The sequence below is a fragment of the Diceros bicornis genome, chromosome 8 (genome assembly GCF_020826845.1).
Source record: "Diceros bicornis minor isolate mBicDic1 chromosome 8, mDicBic1.mat.cur, whole genome shotgun sequence".
Lineage (NCBI taxonomy): Eukaryota > Metazoa > Chordata > Mammalia > Perissodactyla > Rhinocerotidae > Diceros > Diceros bicornis.
The window spans coordinates 2,611,565-2,631,511 of record NC_080747.1 but is presented as its reverse complement, the minus strand read 5'-3'; the positions used below and the strand labels follow the sequence as shown (position 1 = coordinate 2,631,511).

Genomic DNA, 19,947 nt, shown 5'->3' with positions numbered 1-19,947 from the left:
GTATGTGGGGTTGTATGACTTAAATTGTAGATTATGTGGAAAACAAAATTTTCTTTGGAGAACCTTGGAGGCAACTGAAACTGAAGCCAGATTTTAGCATTTGGTGGGATGTTTGGCCTCAAAGACTTAAAAAAAAAAAAAGTGGGAAAGGAGGACTGAAAGAAACTGGAAGAAACAGCAGAAGGATCCTGCAGCCACCAAAACAAAGGGAAGACTCCCCAGCCCCACCGCCACAACTCAGAGGACACAGGCCACTGTGCTCAGGCCCCAGGACAGAGAAAAGCACAGCGGCTCATCACAAGTCCCAAGCCACCAGTTATGCCAAATCTCAGGGACTGGTTTGTAACCAGGCTGCTTCTGCACAAGCAACTGGTTATCACAGCCTCAGGGGACAATGGGTGGATGGGGGAGGGGATGGGGGGATGGGGGGATGGGGGGATGGATGGATGGGGGGATGGATGGATGGGGGGATGGATGGATGGATGGATGGACTGACTGAATTCATTAGTCATGGTCAATGTTTGCCCAATAATACCTGGTTAGCTAATTGGTCCAAAGATTAATGGATCATTTCCCAGAGCTGCAGAAAGATGGGAACTTTTAAATTCAAAGGGCCCACCAAGTGCTAAGCAGAGTAAATGGAAAAAAACCCCATCAAATTTTCAGAGAGAAGGACCAGAATCTGCCAGCAGACATCTGAGGACAGCAGAGCCCAGCCCTCGAGGTTCCATGGCTTCTCAGGTGCTTGCTGAAGAACAAACACAGCAGCAGTGAGAAGGCAGCAGGCAGGTGAAGGCCAGCCATCCCGCTGGATGACACAGGCCGTGCCCACAGTGTGCCTGCAGACTGGCCACGCTGCCCAGGTGCAGCCAGCACCCCAAGTACCCGCGTGAGTGAGCCATGTTGTTAATCCCATCCCCAGGACTTCAAACCTGTGACGGCTCTAGAATGTGAGCGTGGCCAGAAAAAGCAGCCTGTGCAGTGTCTCCATTTCAGTCTGATGGTCCACCTAGAGGAGGGGAGGTGCTGCAATGGCACGCTTTGTGTCTGCATCTGTCCCACTGCGACTCCTGTCAGGATGAACTGGACATCCCTTATCTGGGAGCACAGTCTCCTATCAATACCATTTGTTTGACTTCTCGGGCTGTGTTTCTTTTTATTCACCCACCACACAAGCTCTAGCCCAGTGCAGGGCTGCCTTGGGAGGAGCTCGGCCCCTTCCCTCATGTGAAGTCAGCAGAGGCACCTAAATCGTCAACCAACTAGACAGACAGGTACAATGCGGGCAATGTTCCCAGAACAAGCCTCCAATATCTGATCACACGTCCTGAACTCGAAGAACCCGATAAACACCAATAATGCGTAAACAAGCCCCCGTGCATTTCCTCTGCCCAGGCCCCCAGACATCCTAGCAGGGTGGGCTGGAGCCCAAATACACCAGGCAAGAAAAATGTCCCATGCTGTCCCTAAAAGATTTCTTGGACTTTGGGAACGAAGAACGAAGCGCCCTTTTAAAAGGACTGCTGGACAGGCAGTACCTTCTGAGTGCAGAATTTAACACCCCTCCCCTACATACCAGAGGCACTAAAATAGCTTTGCTAATACAAAGGAGCAAGCTGCTGGTTTGTCCATGTCCATTCTACAAATACTTAGGAGTGCCTTCTCTATGCAGGCACCATTCCAGGGAGAGGGAACAACAGAGACAACGGGGCCTACCCAAGGGGAACCTATCCTGGGGGAGCCCATCCTGGGGGAGCCCGTCCTGGAGAGCCTGTCCTCGGGAGCCCACCCTGGGGGTGCCTGCCTGGGGGGGCCTGTCCTGGAGAGCCCACTTTCAGGCGGGCCCATCCTGGACAGCCCATCCTGGGGGTGTACCCCCGGGGGAGCCCAGCCTGGGGGAGCATGCCTGGTGGAGGCTGTCCTGGGGAGCCCATCCTGGGGGAGCCTATCTTTTGGCTGTGCAACAACAGCTCAGACAGAGTCCAGCAGACTGTTCCAGGCAAGGCCCTTGGACTGAGGAGCTGGATCCCAGAGGCCCAGCCCTGCACTCTTGCGACCATGGTCAAGTGACGACCTTGGTCCCGTGTACAGCAGAGAGCACAGAGCCCCTTTACTGACATTGTGAGAATGAGACAAGATCGCACACAAGCCTGGCAGAGGCTCACCTTCCACTTCAGCTGTTGCTGTCACCCTTGCTGGTACTCCTCCATCCCTCTGAGGGACCAGCGTTCTGCAGTGTGCACCCCCTGCTGCTGGGGGTCTGTCCCCACCACGCCCAGCTCCCGTCCAGGAGACCCTGCCTGAGCTATGACAGGGATCGGCAAGGGTGTGATGCATCAGCAAATTCCAGCCCTAGGAGCAGAACAGCAAGTCACACCTCACGGCTGCGGTGGAAGGCGAGGCATGTCGTCACAGAGCACAACCATCATCTCACACACTTGAGCTAGATGGGTGGGCGTGAACATAGGGGCTCGCCCCACCGCCCACGTCAATCAACAACAATTTGGATCAGTACCAACACAGAATAGAGAGTGAAGGGAGGAAAGGAAACCAAACATCAGAAAACTGAGAAAATCCACTCTGGCACATTTCTGAGTTCCCTAAAGTGAAGCTAGAATCCCACTCTCATTCCCTGTTCCCAAATTCCATCACCCCTTAACCCCTTATCCCCCTTTAACCCAACCCAGCTCTTCCAAGGCAAGCTGTCAGCCTAACTGCCCAGATAATCAGGCAAGAGATGCAGAACTTTCATCCACCAAAGTCCCTGGAAACATCACAACCCAAACAGAAGCAGAGTGCCCTGGTGGGCTGGGCACATGGATAGGACCATGTGATGCTCCCGGCTCACGTCATCTTCCAGGTGTGTGACAGGTACCCTGAGGGGTGGTCCTGAGGTTCCATTGCCAGAGCAGACTGATACCTATTTATATTTAAGGAAGGAAACAATCACCAAGAGTTTTCAGACAAGGCTAGTAACTGATTGATGAGCATATGGAAAGCCCAAAAATGAAAATCCAATTATACTAAACTAATCCTAATGACATAGGAGAGGGGAGGCACTGACAGCCCATGAGCACAGCCTCCAGGTACCCCTCTTCACCCCACCTGCTTTCCTCCTGCACGCTGAGCTGTTCTCCCTGGGAGAGCTCGCCTGCATCTGTCTCCTCCTCTCCACAGCTCCTCTAAACTCCTGTCATCATCGTCTCGCCTCCTGCCACCTGACTCTCCTCCGAGGACTCCACCACCCACACGGACCCTAAATGTTCCCAAAAGCCAACGCCTCACCTTACCTTCCATTTCTGTGCAAGGCAAAGTCCTAGTGCATGTGAAATCAAGTGAAAACTGCTGTGTGTGAGTAAAGGTATAAAAGAGATAGACAAAGCCCCTTAAAGAGATTAAGGGTGTGCCTCACAGACCCTCTCATTGAAGAACTGAGCCTCTAGAAGTTCACAGGCACTGTCCCTCACCCTTCAGGAGCCCAAGGTAGAGAAGGGCTTATCTCAAAGAGATTTGAGGGATGGTTCTTGTCTGGTGGAGTGAACACCAATGAGATTCACAGGAGGCCCACAAAGTTTTCCAGAAAACTGTATCAGTAAAAACACTGCCAGCCTGGACTGAAAGGGTCAGAGGTGGTAAAAACTGAAACCTGAGCACGGGATCCCAAAAATTCTACTGGAGGAAGCAGGCTGAGAAAACGACTCAATTGCAAACACATGCTATCTTTCATGGAAAGGAAAAGATGACAGAGAGAGAGGAATCAGGAGCCCAGAAGGCAGAGTGAGAGACACTGCCCCAAATCTCAAGACCTAATCAAGGAACTTCCAACATTTGCCAGGCTAGATGTCAGAATTGCTATGCACTTGTGACTCCTTTACACCTCCCATTTTCCCTTATTTTGGGCAGGAGTATCTACAGTGGATATCCTATGTCTGTCCCAACATTGCATTTTTGGTGTGGGTGGAGGGGCTGATAGCTGGTCACTTTAGTTCAGGTCTATGTATGGAGAAGTGCACTCTAGGAGCTGTACTCAAGAAACTTTCAACAGGGAGCCTCATCCATGCCTGGAGCTGATTTAGGTGATTCTAGATTTTGAGCTGATGCTGTCATGGCAGGAACTTGGGGGGAGTGTGTTTCGTATGCGGGAGGGACATGAATCACTGGGGCCAGGGCCCCAACAATTTTGCCTCCTAGTAGGCCGCCTGTGGCAGTCCCCTCCCCTTGAGTGTGGGCTGGACCTAGCGCCTTACTTCTAACAAACAGAACACGGCAAAAGTGGTGAGATGTCACTTCCAAGACAGGTTATAAAAACACTGTGGCTTTTGTCCTGCTCACCCTGTGCCTCACTCACTCTGAGGGAGTCAGCTGCCAGGCTGTGAGCTGCCCTATGCAGCAGCCCACATGGCAAGGAACCATGTCTCTGGCCAACAGCCGGCAAGGTCAGGAGGCTTGCCAACAGCCACATTAGAGACCTTGGAAGTGGATCTTCTGAGGCCACCAACTACCACGTAAGGAAGCGGATCCTCACCCACCACAGCCCCGGCTGATATCCTGATCACAACCTCGTATGAGACTCGGAACAGAGGACCAGCTAAGCCTCACCCCACTTCCCGACCACAGAAACTGTGAGATGACACCACTCGTAGTCGTGGACTGCTGCATTTGGGGAGCGATCTGTTACACAGCAGTAGATAACTAATGCACCACATAATGCAAATATCAATGTTATCATTTGATGTGTTACCACTCCTGCTATAAATACATACAAAATAGCACTACATTTATTTCTAGGCAGCAATGCATGATTAAATATTTTTTTAAAGTGTTTCCTCAATTTAATCTGTGATGAGGTGATTAAGGAAATCATGCTGTATACACCAGAGATGACTACAGAATGGAAATAAATGGCTAATAAAAACAACTTACCAGCTGAAGGCCATCCCTCTGAGAACAGGAACAAGACAAGGAAAAAAAAACACTACAACTGGACGACGACCTAATCACTCATAACTCACGAGCTAAACACAGCCCCACTTCACAAACGAAGAAACCAAGGCTCAACACCGTGCCTACAGTCATGACTGAAGACGGGGTTAGGATTCAAACCCAGGGCTGCCGTACTCCAGTCTGGGCTCTTCGCCGCACCGGCTGCTCCCTTTCACCAGCAGCATGAGAGCAAACGTCTATGCAGAAACTGACCTCCTTTGGAGTACTTCTGCTAACGAAAATTTGCCAGGTTTTCAAAGAGTCTCTCAATTCCTTGGCAGCTTTATCTTCCAAATGTGAACATTAATCTTAAATTGAGGAAGCAGAACAGCAGCTACCAAAATTATTAGTAGGCACGGTTGTTGAATAATTTATAACAGGCTGAAGAGAAGAGTACAATGTATAAAATGTTCCAGGTCAGCATTTTGTTATTAAGCAGAGTTTTTGCGTGAGTTTTTTTTAAATGTCAACTCTTGAGGTTTTAACACCTCAAGCCCAAAGAAACCAAGAGGCCAAGCTGCAGGGACACGTATCTGATGCCTGGGTTCTGGTCCCCAGGAGGACGCTCTCTTCTGCCTTCCCAGTCAGTCTCCGTTAGGAAGAGTCAGTTCATTGCTGAGCAGCCACACAGCAATTAGGGATGGAGACAAGAATTTACTCAAACAGTAAAGCAGCTCTTGGAATTAGGAAATACAACAAATATAAATAATCAGGAAAGAGGAGAAAGAAATAAGAAAGGGAGAGAAGAAATTAAAGACTGGCAACTTTAAGAACATTTCATTTCTGTGAAAACATCAGAAGAATGTACACACAATTATTACTCACAGTCTAATAATGTTAAAAGGAAATGGAATTCCAAAAATAATATAAAGTTGAAGAAATACATTTACACTAATGTCACACTTACCACATAAATAAAGTTTAAAACCCTAGCTTTAAACTCATCTGGCTCCTTCTTCCTTCAAGAGAACACATTACATGCGCATTTTTACAGCAGCAAGCTATCATACACGGGGTGGGGAGGAACCCAGGCCCAGGAAGACAAACGCAGCTTAGCTCCCCTCACCTCTCCGGCCCCCCAGGACAGCTCAGGCTGCAGAAGAAGGAGAGGGACTGCCCCCAAAGGAAGGGAGACCCACGGACCCCGCAAGCGCCCAAAGCCTCAGAACAGAAGAGCCTGTGGGAACAGGATACCTACACCACTGCCTGAATATTTCATCGCTGGTTCCCAGAGTACCCGCACAGGAGAAGGCCTGACACCAAGCAGCATCGCTAACCTAGCGCTTTCTCTTTTTTTAATGCAGAAGAAAGTCTAGATTTAGCAGAAAAGATATTATTTTAAATTACAAAGGTCCATTTTTCTGGTTCAAAAATATTAATATATTGTATCTTTCTGAGTGATTCTCCTCCTTTGTAATGTAAAGTTTACATCAAGCAAAATCCACAGGATAACCAATGAAGAGAAACAAATGTTCACAAGCTCTCTCATCTAAAAGAAAGAAAGAAAAATCTAAGACCTCCAACGATTGGCTGGGTTCACACAATGCCCTGAGGATGACACAGACCACCTGCAGTCTCAAGGGACTCAAAAGACACACACATTGCGAATCAGGCACCCAGGTCCAGAAGAACCATCTCCCAATCACACACGGGGCCCCAGTCACTGGCCTGACCCAGGGACTCTTTCCTGTCACTTTGCATTACAGACAGCCCCCCCTTATCTGCAGTTTAGCTTTCTGCTGTTTCAGTTACCCTCGATCAACTCTGGTCCAAAAATACTAAATGAAGAATTCCAGAAATAAAAAATTCATAAGTTTTAAACTGCGTACCATTCTGAGTAGTGTGATGAAATCTCACGCCATCGCCTCCAGGACATGAACCATCCCTTTGTCCAGAGGATCCACGATGTACACGCCACCTGCCTGTTAGTCACTTAGTAGCCATTTTGGTTATCAGAGCGACTGTCACGGTATCACAGTGCTTGTGTTCACATCACCCTTATTTTATTTAATAATGACCCTACAGCGCAAGAGTAGTGACGCTGGCAATTCGGATATGCTGAAGAGAAGCGCAAAGTGCTTCTTTTAAGTGAAAAGGCGAAAGTTCTCAACTTAATAAGGAAAGAAAAAAAATCAAATGCTGAGGCTGTTAAGATCAATGGTAACTTTTACTACAGTATACTGTTATAATTGTTGTTTTATTCTTAGTTATTGTTGTCTCTCACTGTGCCTAATTTATAAATTAAACTTTATCATAGGTACATACGCATATGAAAACACATAGTATATACAGGGTTCGGTACCACCTGTGGTTTCAGGCATCACTGGGGGTCTTGGAACGTACCCCCCATGAATAAGGGGGGACTAGTGTACTCTCCAATGTGTTGTGCTTAACAAAGATACCGAGGTAGGTGCATTTTGAAGTAACTTTTTGTTCACATTAAGAACTTTCTACACACGAAGGAATTTAAGAAAGGTCTCAATTAAGGAAAGAAGCAGCTCAGCAGAAGGAAGGCGGCCAGATACCCAGGTGGGAGATGGCAGTGATCGCAGCGAAGATAGGGGGCAGGAGACAGGGCGAGGAGGAGAGGCTGGCTGGGGGGCCTGCCAGCACCCTGCTGTCCCTGCCACCAGGCAGGCCAGAGGTCCAGCGCTCAGCTCGCTCCCTCTCCTGCTCGCACCACGCCTCCTGCTGCACTCCTAACGCCAACTCGCTTTCCCAGCAGGTCACCCTGCTCGACCGCGTGATGCTCCCCTGCTCTCATAGGATCCAGCCTTAACCCCCCAGCCTGCCTTCCAAGGTCTCCCTCACCAGGTCCCAGCCCAAAACTCAACGTCCACCTCAGGCAGATCCATCCACATTGCCCCATGATTTTCCTGCTCACTCATTCATTTGCTCACTCATTCATTCACTCAATAACTGTCAAGTGGCTTCCACAGCAGCACCGGGTAGACAATTACAAACAAGAGACCAGTGATGGCCCTGTCCTCCCAGGGCTAGCTGCCCCTGGGAGAAAAGACAACTCAACAGGCCAATGCCACCACACACGGAAGGTCCGGGAGACACACAGGAGGGCATCCACAGTCCTGACTCCATGTGAGAAATTACTCTCCCATGAACATACCCTCTCTCCCTCCCTCCACTGCTCCTTGGCTCAGCTCAGACCCCACCTCCTCCTTGAGAACCCCTCCAACTTCTCCAATCCTCACCAACCCCCCAACCAGACCAGTAGGCCCCACTCTCCGGCTGTGTCTGCCATTCATTCATCAGCCCCTCGCTTCTCACCACACAGCCTTCCTTGTCTAAGGTAGTGCTGTGGGCACACACACAGGCATTGGTACACACACAGGCTCTGGGTACACATGTGGGCTCTGTGTTCACACACTCTGAGTACATATGCGGCCTGTGGGTTCACACATTTTGAGTATACATGAGGGCTGTGGGTACGTACACTCTGAGCGTACAGGCAGGCTATGGGTACACACACTCTGAGTACACATGCAGGCTGTGGGTTCACACACTCTGAGTGTACAGGCGGGCTGTGGGTTCACACACTCTGAGTACACATGCAGGCTATGGGTACACACCCTCTTGAGTATACAGGCAGGCTGTGGGTACACACACTCTGAGTACACACGCAGGCTGTGGGTACACATGCTCTCAGTACACATGCAGGCATCAGGACAAGAGACAGGTTTGAGGGGAAGCACTGTGAGGGGCAGGAGGACCCCAATCTGTGAGCAGAGAAGTAGAGCCTGGCAGCATAAGAAGCTGGAAGGAACTATCAGCTCAGGGTCCACCTGCCACAGAGGTAAGATACACACAGGTTGTGAACTCCAGAAATCCTAACTGTGTGGAAGCACGGCACCAACCAGAAGCTCAGACAAAGGCCAGGAGCCAAGCCCCACCTTGCTCCCACCCAGCCCCACACTGCCAGGACTGAGCCCAAGGGGGCTCAAAGAGTCAGTCAGCGGGCAGCCCCGCCCGAGAGCTCCCGGCTTGCTCCGGGCACCAGCCTGGTGATTACCAAACTTCGGGAAAAGGAAGGAGGACAAGCTGCAGCTACCCCCTGCCAGGATCTATAGCTGACTGAACCGCGGGGCGTTTTCTGATTCCAGAAACAAATTCTAGCTCAATAATCTTGAAATACTGAACGTTAAACCATCCCAATTTTCCATTCCCATTATTATTTGACTTTCCCTCTTTATCTCAACTTAATATTTATTTCTGTTTGTGGTTTTTAAACCTGGGCAAAGTGGGACTGTAAATAGAATTGCTGGATTCAGCAAGTAAAAATACAGTTAAATTTGAATTTCAGATAAAAGATGAATAACGGTTAGCAAAAATATTGCACAGCATATTTTATCCAGCAAATCTACGAAGGGACCGATGAGGCTGCGTTTCCTGCAGGGCTGTGCTGCAGCACTCACGGCCCGATTCAGTCTCCCTGAGCTCCTCCTTGCCGGAGCCCGGCTGTCTCCCATTACCCCCATCACCCCTCCCGACAGGAGCAGACCAAGGACAGGAGGGGGCAGGCCAAGCCCTGGGTCCCTTGCCCTGCCTGACCCCGGCCTCACTTCATCCCCTGCCCTCACCTGCCTCCTCACCGCACCCCCAAACGCGCAGGAAAGACTGAGGACAATTTTCCTCATCAACAAATTGGTCTTATTTCAGGCCTCCATGAGATCCTCTACCCACACAGGAATTTGGTCACTCCCTATGGGATTCGGAGGAAACAGCAATGGAGCAGAGCGCTGTATTGTCCTTTGTCTAGTCTTTCACTAGGGCTGAAGGCACTCTTTCTGCTTTCTGTGTCTTTCCAGTTACTCTGGGGAAGACAAGAGAATCTGCAAATGCACGAAGTCCTGGGTGTCCCCTTTAGCATGGAGCGTGTGAGGAGAAGGTGCGAGCCTCAGTCTTGCCCACAAGGCGGCCGGGGACAGACCCCATTCAGAAGCAACAGAGGCAGGGTGGCCAGAGGAGGTCATGTGAGCAGGAGGCCCCATCCCGCCTCACGACCCCACATGGCTCCTCACCCCAGGTCCCGGCAGGGTGTCTTAGGCTGAACAGTGGCCCCAAAGAGGTCAGGGCCTAATCCCCAACACCTGGAAATGTGACCTTACTTTAGAAAGGATCTTGGCAGATAGGATTAAGTTAAGGATTTTGAGATGGGGAGATGATCCTGGATTATTCAGGTGGGCCCGAAATGCAATCACAAGTATCCTTATAAGAGGGAGTGCAGGGGGAAGCTCAGACACCAGGGAGAAGGCCACCTGAAGACAGAGGCAGAGATTGGAGCCATGCGGCCACAAGCCCATGACTGCTGGCAGCCCCAGAAGCTGGAAGAGGCAGGAAGGAGCCTCCCCTAGAGCCTCAGAGGGAGCACGGCCATGCCCACACCTTGATTTAGACTTCTGGCCTCCAGAACAGGGAGACAACACATTTCTGCTGTTTTAAGCCACCCAGTTTGTGGTGCTTTGTTACAACAGCCATAGCAAACTAAACAGGGGTGGGCCCAGGGAACCCTCCTCCTGCTGGGGCCCAACTGCCCCACCCTCACAGTGGGGAAGCTGACTGGCTGCTAATTGCTTAACTCCACAGAACCGTGCATCTGTTTGGACTCCAGGCAACTAGGGATGCAGGGCTCTGGCAAGCAGGGCAGTCTGGGCACCCCAATTTGCCCAAATGCCTCCCTGGGAAAATGTGTCCCAGACTTGGCTCTGCTGGACTATGCTCAGGAGGAGCCACGGAGCCCATAGCCTGGCCCGTAGTAGGGTCTTGAGATAGATGTGCTAAATGAAGGTCTAAGCTGCCCACCCAGGTACTTCCAAAGGCACATACCCACTCACGGCAACAACACTGCAGGCCTGGACGAGACATCCTGAGCACCATCGCTAATGCTACCGAGAACATCCTGTGTCAGACACAGTTCCCACCATTTTACACATACCATCCTAGTTAATCCTCACAACAGCCTCATTACCCCTATTTTACAGATAGAAACTGCGGCACAGAAAAGTAGTTTGCCCAAGGTCAAACTAGATAATGGAGGTGGGGTGAAGAATATAGCACCAAAAGGCAGTGATGTGCGTCTTTGTCTCTCACCCCACAGGAGGAGCCCTACGCCTAGCAAACTCGCACCAGGCCCAGGGATCACCCACCTCTGGGGGGGTCAAAGAAAAACAACCCTCGGGCCTGATCCCTAAGTGGCTCCCATCAGAGGAAGATGACGTAGAATGCAAAGCCTCTACTGCCACCATGCTCTTCAAATTCCTATACGTATCTAAAAAAGGCACGTGTCTGGGCTAACACTTAGAAGAGCCAGCCCTGGGCTTTATTTTATCCATGATTTGTCAAGGAAAAGCTTTCTTGCAGGCTACAGTGGCTTACTCCCTGATTACTTGATTCTCTAGATGAAAAACAAGTAAACCCCAAGATCAATGCCTGGCTACTAATCAAAGTGCCAGGAAGTCTACTAGTGAAGTGAAAAAGCTCACGCATTCTCCCATGCTACTAAATCAAGTTCCAACCAGGCACAAAATATAAAAACCAATTATTTGAAGGTACTGGAGAGCTATGAAAAGCAAGCAGGAAACAGAGGGGAGTTATCCCCTAAGAGAAGAGGGCTGCACTGGGTAAGACATGCATCTATACAAATGAGTGGAGCTCAGCTGGAAAGTCGCAGTCCTCTCAGCTTCGAGTCAGAGAGTGGAGTTGGGGCGTGGCAGGGTGACTAGAAAGTGAGGGGGACATCTCAATATCTCAGAAAGGAGGCTGGGGAGAGAGGAAGCCCTGAAATGTGTTCATACACTCTGCCCAGGCCCTTGGACAGGCGCTGAACTGTCCAGGCACAGGCAGACTCCAAAGAGCAGGAGGAGGCAGTGGCAGGCTGAGCACGCCACACAGAGGTCACAGTAGAGACTTCAGTTTGAGCCTAGAAAAATTAACCTCCAGAACAAAAATCAACACTCTTCAGAAAAAACAATACTGCAAGGGATCATCCACAATGTCCAGTACACAATCAAACATTACTAGATGTTCAAAGAATCAGGAAGACATGCCCCACAGTCAAGAGAAAAAGAAGTCAACAGAAACCGATCCTGAGATAACCCAGGCGCTGAAATCCGCAGAGAAGAACTTTAAGGCAGCTAATATAGTATGTTCAAGGATTTAATGGAAAATATGGTCACAATAAACAGATGGCATATCTCAGTAGAGAAATGGAAACTATAAAAAAGCAACTGGATATTCTAGAAATAAAAACTACAGTAACTGAAATTTGAAAACTCACCAAATAAACTTAAGAGTACACTGGAGACAGAAAAAAGGATGAGGTAACTTGAAGACAGATCAATAGAAATGATCCAATACAAAAAACAGACAAAAACTATTTCTAAAATGGACAGGGCCTGAATGCCCTGTAGGACAATATCAAAGATCAACCATAAATGTAATAGCAGTACCAAAATAAGAAGAGAACAAATGGGGCAGAAAAAATATTTGAAGAAACAACGACCAAATTTTTCCCAAACTTGGTGAAAAATTATAAACATATCCAAGAAGCTCAATAAACCCTGAGCAGGATACATACAAAGAAAGTCCTCCTAGGCACATCACGGTCCAACTACTGAAAGCCAAAGGCAAAGAGAAGAGCCAGAGAGCAGTGTCACCACACAGCACACAGTGACAGTGCGGCTACAACAAGGGCTAACTTCTCATTACTAACAACGGCAGCCAGAAGACACTGGAAAGACAGAGTCAGAGGGCTGCGAAAAAAACTGGCAACATAGAAATCTATATCTAATGAAAAGATACTTTAAAATTGAAAGAAAATAAAGACAGATCAGATAAATGAAAACTGGGAGAATTTGTCACTAACAGGCAAGAAATGTTAAAGGAAGCATTTCAAGCTGAAGAGAAATGATACCAGATGGAAACTCAAATCTATAAGAAGGAAGGAAGCACACCAGAAATGGTGAATATGTGGGTAAATATTATTCAATATTGTTTTTCTTCTCTTAATTCTTTAAAATACATATGACATTTTAAAGCAAAAATTCTAACACTGTGTTGTGTGGTTTATAACATATGTAGATATAGTACGAATGACAATAGCTCAAAGTGGAGGAGGCAAATGGAACTTTTATTATTATTACAAAATTCACACATTTTATGTAAAGCATTACAAAATTAACTCTGAACAGACTGCAGTAAGTTAAGATACACATTTTAGACTACAAAAAATAATGCAAAGAGGTATAGCCGAAAAGTCAACAGAGGAATTTAAATGGAATACTAAAAAATATATGTGCATATATATATGATATTTATGTAGGTATTATTATATATGTATGTACACACACACATGTATATATTCAGTTAACCCAAACCAGACAGAAAAGGTAAAAATGAAGAGCAGCAACAACAACAAAAAATAGAACAAGTAGAAAACAGAGCAGCAGACACAAATCAGCCACGCTAATATCCACGTGAACCAGAAGAAACACTCTGCAATGAGACGAGGGAGGAATGAGCGGAGCAGATGACACAAGAGCGACAGCACGTGGACACTGCTACGGCCGAGTGACAGGTACGTGGGAGCTCATCACACTCTTATGTTCACTCTGTATCTATTCCAACATTTTCCATAACGAACACTTTTCAAAAATTAGATTTAAGACTATTCCAAATATTATTTATGGCCCACTCCTCCAAGCTGCTTTGGAAAAATCTGTGTTTATTGTTCATTTATTAGCTAATAAAAAAGTCTTCAATTTGGGGGATATTTAAATACTAAAAAATGTAAATGGACAAAACACTCACATTCAAAACCAGAAACTATCTGACTGGCTTTATAAGATGATTTTAAATATAAGGACACTGGGGCTGGCCCCATGGCTTAGCGGTTAAGTGCGCATGTTCCGCTACTGGCGGCACGGGTTCGGATCCCAGGCGTGCACCGACGCACCACTTCTCCAGCCATGCTGAGGCCGCATCCCACATACAGCAACTAGAAGGATGTGCAACTATGACATACAACTATCTACTGGGGTTTTGGGGCAAAAAAAAAAAAAAAGAGGAGGATTGGCAATAGATGTTAGCTCAGGGTCGGTCTTCCTCAGCAAAAAGAGGAGGATTAGCATGGATGTTAGCTCTGGGCTGATCTTCCTCACAAATAAATAAATAAATAAATAAATAAATAAATAAATAAATATCAGGACGCAAATAAGCTGAGAGTAAAAGAATGGAAAAGCTTTACCACGCAAACAATAAACGTGAGAAAGCTGGAGGAGCTGTCTTCACACCAGACAAATTCTAGACAAAAGCTCCATTCACCAGGAAGACAGAATCATCATAAACATGTACGAGCCTAATAACAGGGCTTCAAATACACAAACCAAACCTGAAAGAACTAAAGGCAGAAACAGACAAATCCACAGTCAATGTTGGAGATTTTAACATCTTTCTTAGCAAATGTTAGAACAACCAGAACACGCCCCCAACAAAATCAGTAATAATATAGGAGACATGAACACTATATAGTGTTCCTTTTATGTGCCAGGCACAACTTTAGGTGTTTAAATTCACCCATGAATAATACTGAGAAAAAAAATCTCTGATCTCAAGGAGGATACAGCCTAGAGAAAAACTGAAAAAAAAGAAAAAAGAAAAAGAAAACAATAAAAACTCAATTATCTTCTAAATGACAAGATCTTGCATCTCTAAATGAATAACAAGCTGTTATTTTTAAAAACAGAACAGGGGGCCAGCCCGGTGGCATACTGGTTGAGTTCCCACACTCCACTTTGGCGGCCTGGGGTGCGCAGGTTCGCATTCTGGGCGCGGACCTACACACCACTCATCAAGCCGTGCTGTGGCAGCATCCCACATACAAAGTAGAGGAAGATGGGCACAGATGTTAGCTTAGGGCTAATCCTCCTCAGCAAAAAGAGGAAAATTGGCAATGGATGTTAGCTCAGAGCCGATCTTCCTCACCAAAAAAAAAAAAAAAAACCAGAAAAGAGAAATCAGAATAAGAAAGAACTTTTGAAAAATAAAAAGGATAACAGAAATAAAACAACTAACGGGAGGGCTGGAAGACAATGCAAAGCAATCTCCCAAGAGCAGAACATCAAACAGATCGACAAGAGGAGAGAAAAGACAGGGAATCAGACGGTCAGCGCAGGAGGTCCAACCTCCAAATTAAACCAGTTCCGGAAAGAGAGGACACAAAAGTGAAAGACAGAAAGTTATCTGATTAACAACACAAAACATCAGTCCTCAGACTGCAGGGGCCCAGTTCAGATGAGAGATGAGAACACGGGGGAACAAGAGCAGCTCCTAGGAGCTCCCTGGGGCCAGCTCATGTATGGAGAACTGAGTCAGGACAGCAGCAGACTTCCCACCAGTGCTGGAAACTAAATACAGAGAAGCAATATCTTCAAATCCTGAGAAAACACTTTTCAGTAGAATTCTATACCCAGCTAAACTGAAAGTTAACTGAAGAGTAAAGGAAAGATATTTTCAAAATCACAGACAAAAGAAAAATTGATGTAACATTTCTTAGTCATCAATAGTATGGACTTCAACAAAATAAGGAGTGAGCCCAGATAGAGAACAGAGGGGTCAGAGAGCAGAGCCCGCACAGGGGAGAAGGGCCCGGGAAAATCCTGGGTCTCGTGGGGACCAGAACAGACTGGGGCGGGAAGCAGGGCTCTGGGAGAGGTCTCCCAACAACCACCACCACTGCAACAGGGGTTCGGGGGACATGGGCTGGATGTAAGGAAAAAGAGGTTTTTGCTAGGGCTGGACGAGAAAGTAGCTGCGCTCGATTGCACCACGTGGTTCAGTAACGAACAATTCTGAGCATCATAAAAAGGTAAGCAATGACCACTGGCTTAACCAACAGAAGATGATATGATTAAGTTGGGAAATGGAGGGAAAGGAAGCAGTGGTGGGGTAGAGAGGAGGGCTAAAGCGTCCTCTGCACCTTTGAGAAAAGTCAAAAGATGATGTCTAAAATACATACATTTTAAAACAGCAGCTTAAACAGCAATAAACCCCTGAGAAAACAGAACACTTAGGATGACTGCCTCTGGGAGACGGGTAGAAACAGGACAGGAGAATGCCCACTCTCTGATTTTTTAATCAGTACGGTTAGCTCTTCATCTCGTGTCCTGGAAGGATGACCAAGACCACTGCTAAGGGACAAAAATAAAATATAGAAAAAGATATATAAGTAGTATGGTGTGTAAGTGTGTCTGTGTATGTGAGTATCTGTGTCTGTATGTTTGTGTCTCAATAAATGACTGTGTGAACAAGGAAAAAGATGAGGAAGAACACACATCAGAATATCATCTGATTACAGGGTTGGGGACAGCAAGGCCATTGGAAAGGAGAGAGGGAAGAAAAACAGGACAAACTACATGTTTTCTTTGGGAAAGCTCTAACACAAGAGTTCTCTGCCTGGAGCACACTCTATCCTTCCTGGATGCATCTGGTGAACTTCTGGAATAGTGAACCCCCTGAAAAATCACAGGCAACCTTGTGTCTGTATTAAAATTGCATGTGTAGAATACACTTTGGAAGAGAGACTACAGTTTTTATCAGGTTGCCAAGGAGCTGGTGACCATTCCCCGCAAAAGTAAAGGACAAGTGATCTACCAGACTAGAACTCCTGCAAGGCTTATCTTCTTTCCCGGGACACCTTTCTCCAGGATGGCTCCAGCCTCTCCTCCAGGGCAGGGAATCCACGAGGCCTTTCCAGACACAGGAGCAGCAGCAGCCCCTGGGACAGATCTGCCCCACCCAGGGAAGGTGAGTGAGCCGGCTCCCCCTCAGCACAGAAGGAAAAACCAGTCCTTCCAAACATCAAGTCAGGAGCACTGTGGGAGGCTGCAGGAGGGGGCCCAAAGACATCAGGTCCTAGCCCCTGGAACTGTGAACGTCACCTCATAAGCAACAGGGACTTTGCAAGTGTGATCACATTAAGGGTCTTGAGATGGGAGACGATCCTGGTGGGCCCTGAATGCAATCAGGGTCCTCACGTGAGGGAGGCAGGGGAGACTGGAGGACAGGAGAGGAAGAGAGGAAGCGAGGATGGAAGCACGGGGAGCCAGGGCAACGTGATGCTTCACATGCTTCGTCTCGGTCCAGCCCCGTGAGACCCATTGTGGACTTCTAGCCTCCAGACCCGGGGGTGGGGGGTGGGGGGGATAAATTTCTGTTGTTTAAGCCACTAAATTGGTGGTAATCTGATACCGCAGCCACAGAAAACTCATACAAGCGCTAATTAGAAAGTAAAATGTTCACAGGAATTCCACCAAATTCAAAGAAAATGTAAAATGCTCTGTCCGCACCCCAGAACTCCGGGGCCGCACTGTGTGCACCCCAGAACTCCGGGGCCGCTCTGTCTACACCCACCACCCCCGAAGTGAGGAGTCTGGAACGGGAAACCGGTGTGGCGGCTGCACGGACGTTGCTGCAGTTAATGTCCAGAGCTGGGGTCTCTGGGGACAGCCTCTGCCACACGATGCGGCCGCCCGGCGGGACGGACGGACAGGAAAGTCAGGACCCCGTCTCGACGCGGCCCAAGGCCCCGGGCTCCGGCCGAGGTCCGAGCGAACGCGGGGCACAGCAGGCCCGCCGCGCGGCCCCGGCCCCGGCCCCTCCTGCCGCCGACGGCCGCGCCAGCCCCGCAGCGCCCCACACGCGGCCCGGGCGGGGTCCGGAGCCGGGCCCGCGAACAAAAGGAGCGTGGCCGGCGGCGCGGGGCTCCGGGGCCCGAGGAGCTGACCCGGCCGGCCGCCCCACACCCTCGGCCGCGCTGGCGGGGCCGGACTGCGGGGGCGAGCGCGCGCCCAGAGAAGAAAGAAAGCGGAGGCGAGGTGGCCCCGCGCCCGCCCGAACCTACCGGCCGCTCGCTCGCCGGCCGCGATCCGCTCCGCCCGCGCGCCCAACGGTCGCCGCCGAGCCGCCGCCCGGGGAGGGGCGGGGCCCGGGGGGGGGGGGGCAGGGGTGGGCGGGGGTCAGGGACGGGGGCGGGGCTGGCCCTGGGGAGGGGCAGGGGCGGGGCCGGGGGGAGGGGCCAGTGGGGGCGGGGTCAGGGACGGGGGCGGGGCTGGCCCGGGGGAGGGGCGGGGCCTAGGTGAGGGGCCGGATGGGACCGGGGGCGGGGCCGAGGGGCGGGGCCGAAGGAGGGTCGGGGAGGGCGTGGCCGTGGGCGGGGCCGAGGCGGGGCGGATCCGGGGGCGGGGCCCTAGGGCGGTCGCAGCCCTGGGGAAGGGGCCCGGGGAGGGGCGGGACCTCCAGGGGCGAGGCGGACGGGGCTTGGTCTCCAGGGGCGGGGACGGGTCTCAGGACCGGGCCGGAGTGCGCGCCTATGGGACGGGGCCTCCGGGTGAGTGGGAGCGCCCAGGGGACGGAGCGGCCCTTCGAGGCGGGACCTCCAGGGGCGGGAAACGGGGCGTGCCGCGGAGGCCTCTAGGGGGCGGGGTGTCCGGCGGACAGGATGGGGGCGGGGCTTCCAGGTGACGAGGGTAAGGAGAAACTAGAGGCCGGGCCTTGATAGGAGGCGGGGAGCCTGCGGGTCGGATCTGGAGGGCGGGGGCGGAACTTCCGCTGTCCGCGCTGAGGCGGCGGCTTCAGCTCCGGCTGTGGACACTCTGCGCCCGGCCCTGATCCCCGCCGGCACCCCCAGGCTGGATCCCCTCCCACACACCCCCGGCCGGATCCCCTCCCGCCCCGCCTGCTAGGTTCCTTCCCAGCCCGAATCCCCTCCCGGCTCTGGTCCCCTCCTACCCCAGATTCCTTCCTGCGGCCCCCGCCGGGTCCCCTCCCGGCCCAAGTCCCCTCCCGTCCCCCCCACACCGGGTCCCCGAAGGTGGGCGACGCATCCTCGGCGTCCCCGCCGCGGCCGCCCAGCCTCGGGGACCCCGTCCCCTCCTCCCGACTGCCTTCGGCTGACCTTGATGCTCACCCAGACTGCATTCCACCGGGAAATCTTTTCTTTTATGGGAGGGGAGCGGATGGGAAGTGTGGGGTCGCCCACCTGGCATAGTCACTCTTAGTCCTCCAACAGCTGGGAGAGGCCAGGCAGGCGGCACCCAGCACGACCCCGGCTGCGGTGGAGGCCCTGAGGGGACCTGTGCCCCTCCGCCTGTCCAGACACCCGCCTCTGTCCCCCCAGGAGGTTAACTTTCCACTTGCCTCCAGTTGGCTTCTTCCTCAGCAATCACTATTGCTTTCGAAATTCCGTTTCCCTTAGTCACAGTGACCGGCCAGAGCATTTTCAAGAAAGAGTCCAGTGGGCATTTACTGTACCATCTAAGTGTAGGGAAAAATCAAGCCCAGGACTCCTGACCAGTTGGGCCCTGAGTTTCAGCTAGGCAGCCAGCAGCCAAACCTGGCTGGAGCCTCCTGGGGTGTGTATTAAATCATTGTGACAAATCCTCCAGCCATCACACTTCCAGCCCCTCCACTGACTGGACAATCAGAGAATCTAGCTTATGCTCCATATTCCCTCCAATGCTCCCAAAATGACAGCAAGGGCAGTTTTCTCACTACCTGGCATGCTGTCAGTAAGCATCTTCCCCTTATATTTGCAAATAAAATACCCCAACAGCGTTTTGGAATGTGGAACTGGCAGTGGCAGAGTGTGCTGTCATTGGGGTGAGCTGCTCTGCTGAGCAGAGGGCAGGACATGGTGAGCTCTGAGGCACAGGGGCCAATTGTCTCTACAAGAGCACTGCTGCGGACTGAATGTGTCCCCCCAAAATTCATATGTTGAAACCTATTCCGGGGCCGGCCCTGTGGCATAGTGATTAAGTGCGTGCGCTCCGCTGCTGGTGGCCCGGGTTCGCATCCTGGGCGTGCACTGATGCACCGCTTATCAGACCATGCTGTGACGGTGTCCCATGTAAAGTGGGGGAAGATGGGCACAGATGTTAGCCCAGGGCCAGTCTT

At 50.4% G+C, this 19,947-nt stretch overlaps 1 protein-coding gene across 2 annotated transcripts in view; it reads right to left on the bottom strand.

The window, feature by feature from the left end:
• The window catches only part of RGS12 (regulator of G protein signaling 12), a 130,420-nt gene extending 112,466 nt beyond the window's left edge, over positions 1–17,954 (bottom strand). The window contains exon 1 of one of the 2 annotated variants that reach the window (XM_058546626.1): positions 17,897–17,954. The gene's annotated coding sequence lies outside the window, so the exon portion shown is untranslated. Of the gene's footprint in view, positions 1–16,647; positions 17,166–17,896 lie in introns of those variants that run through there. The other variant, XM_058546627.1, reaches the window with a different exon arrangement.
• Between the last annotated feature and the right edge of the window lie 1,993 nt (positions 17,955–19,947).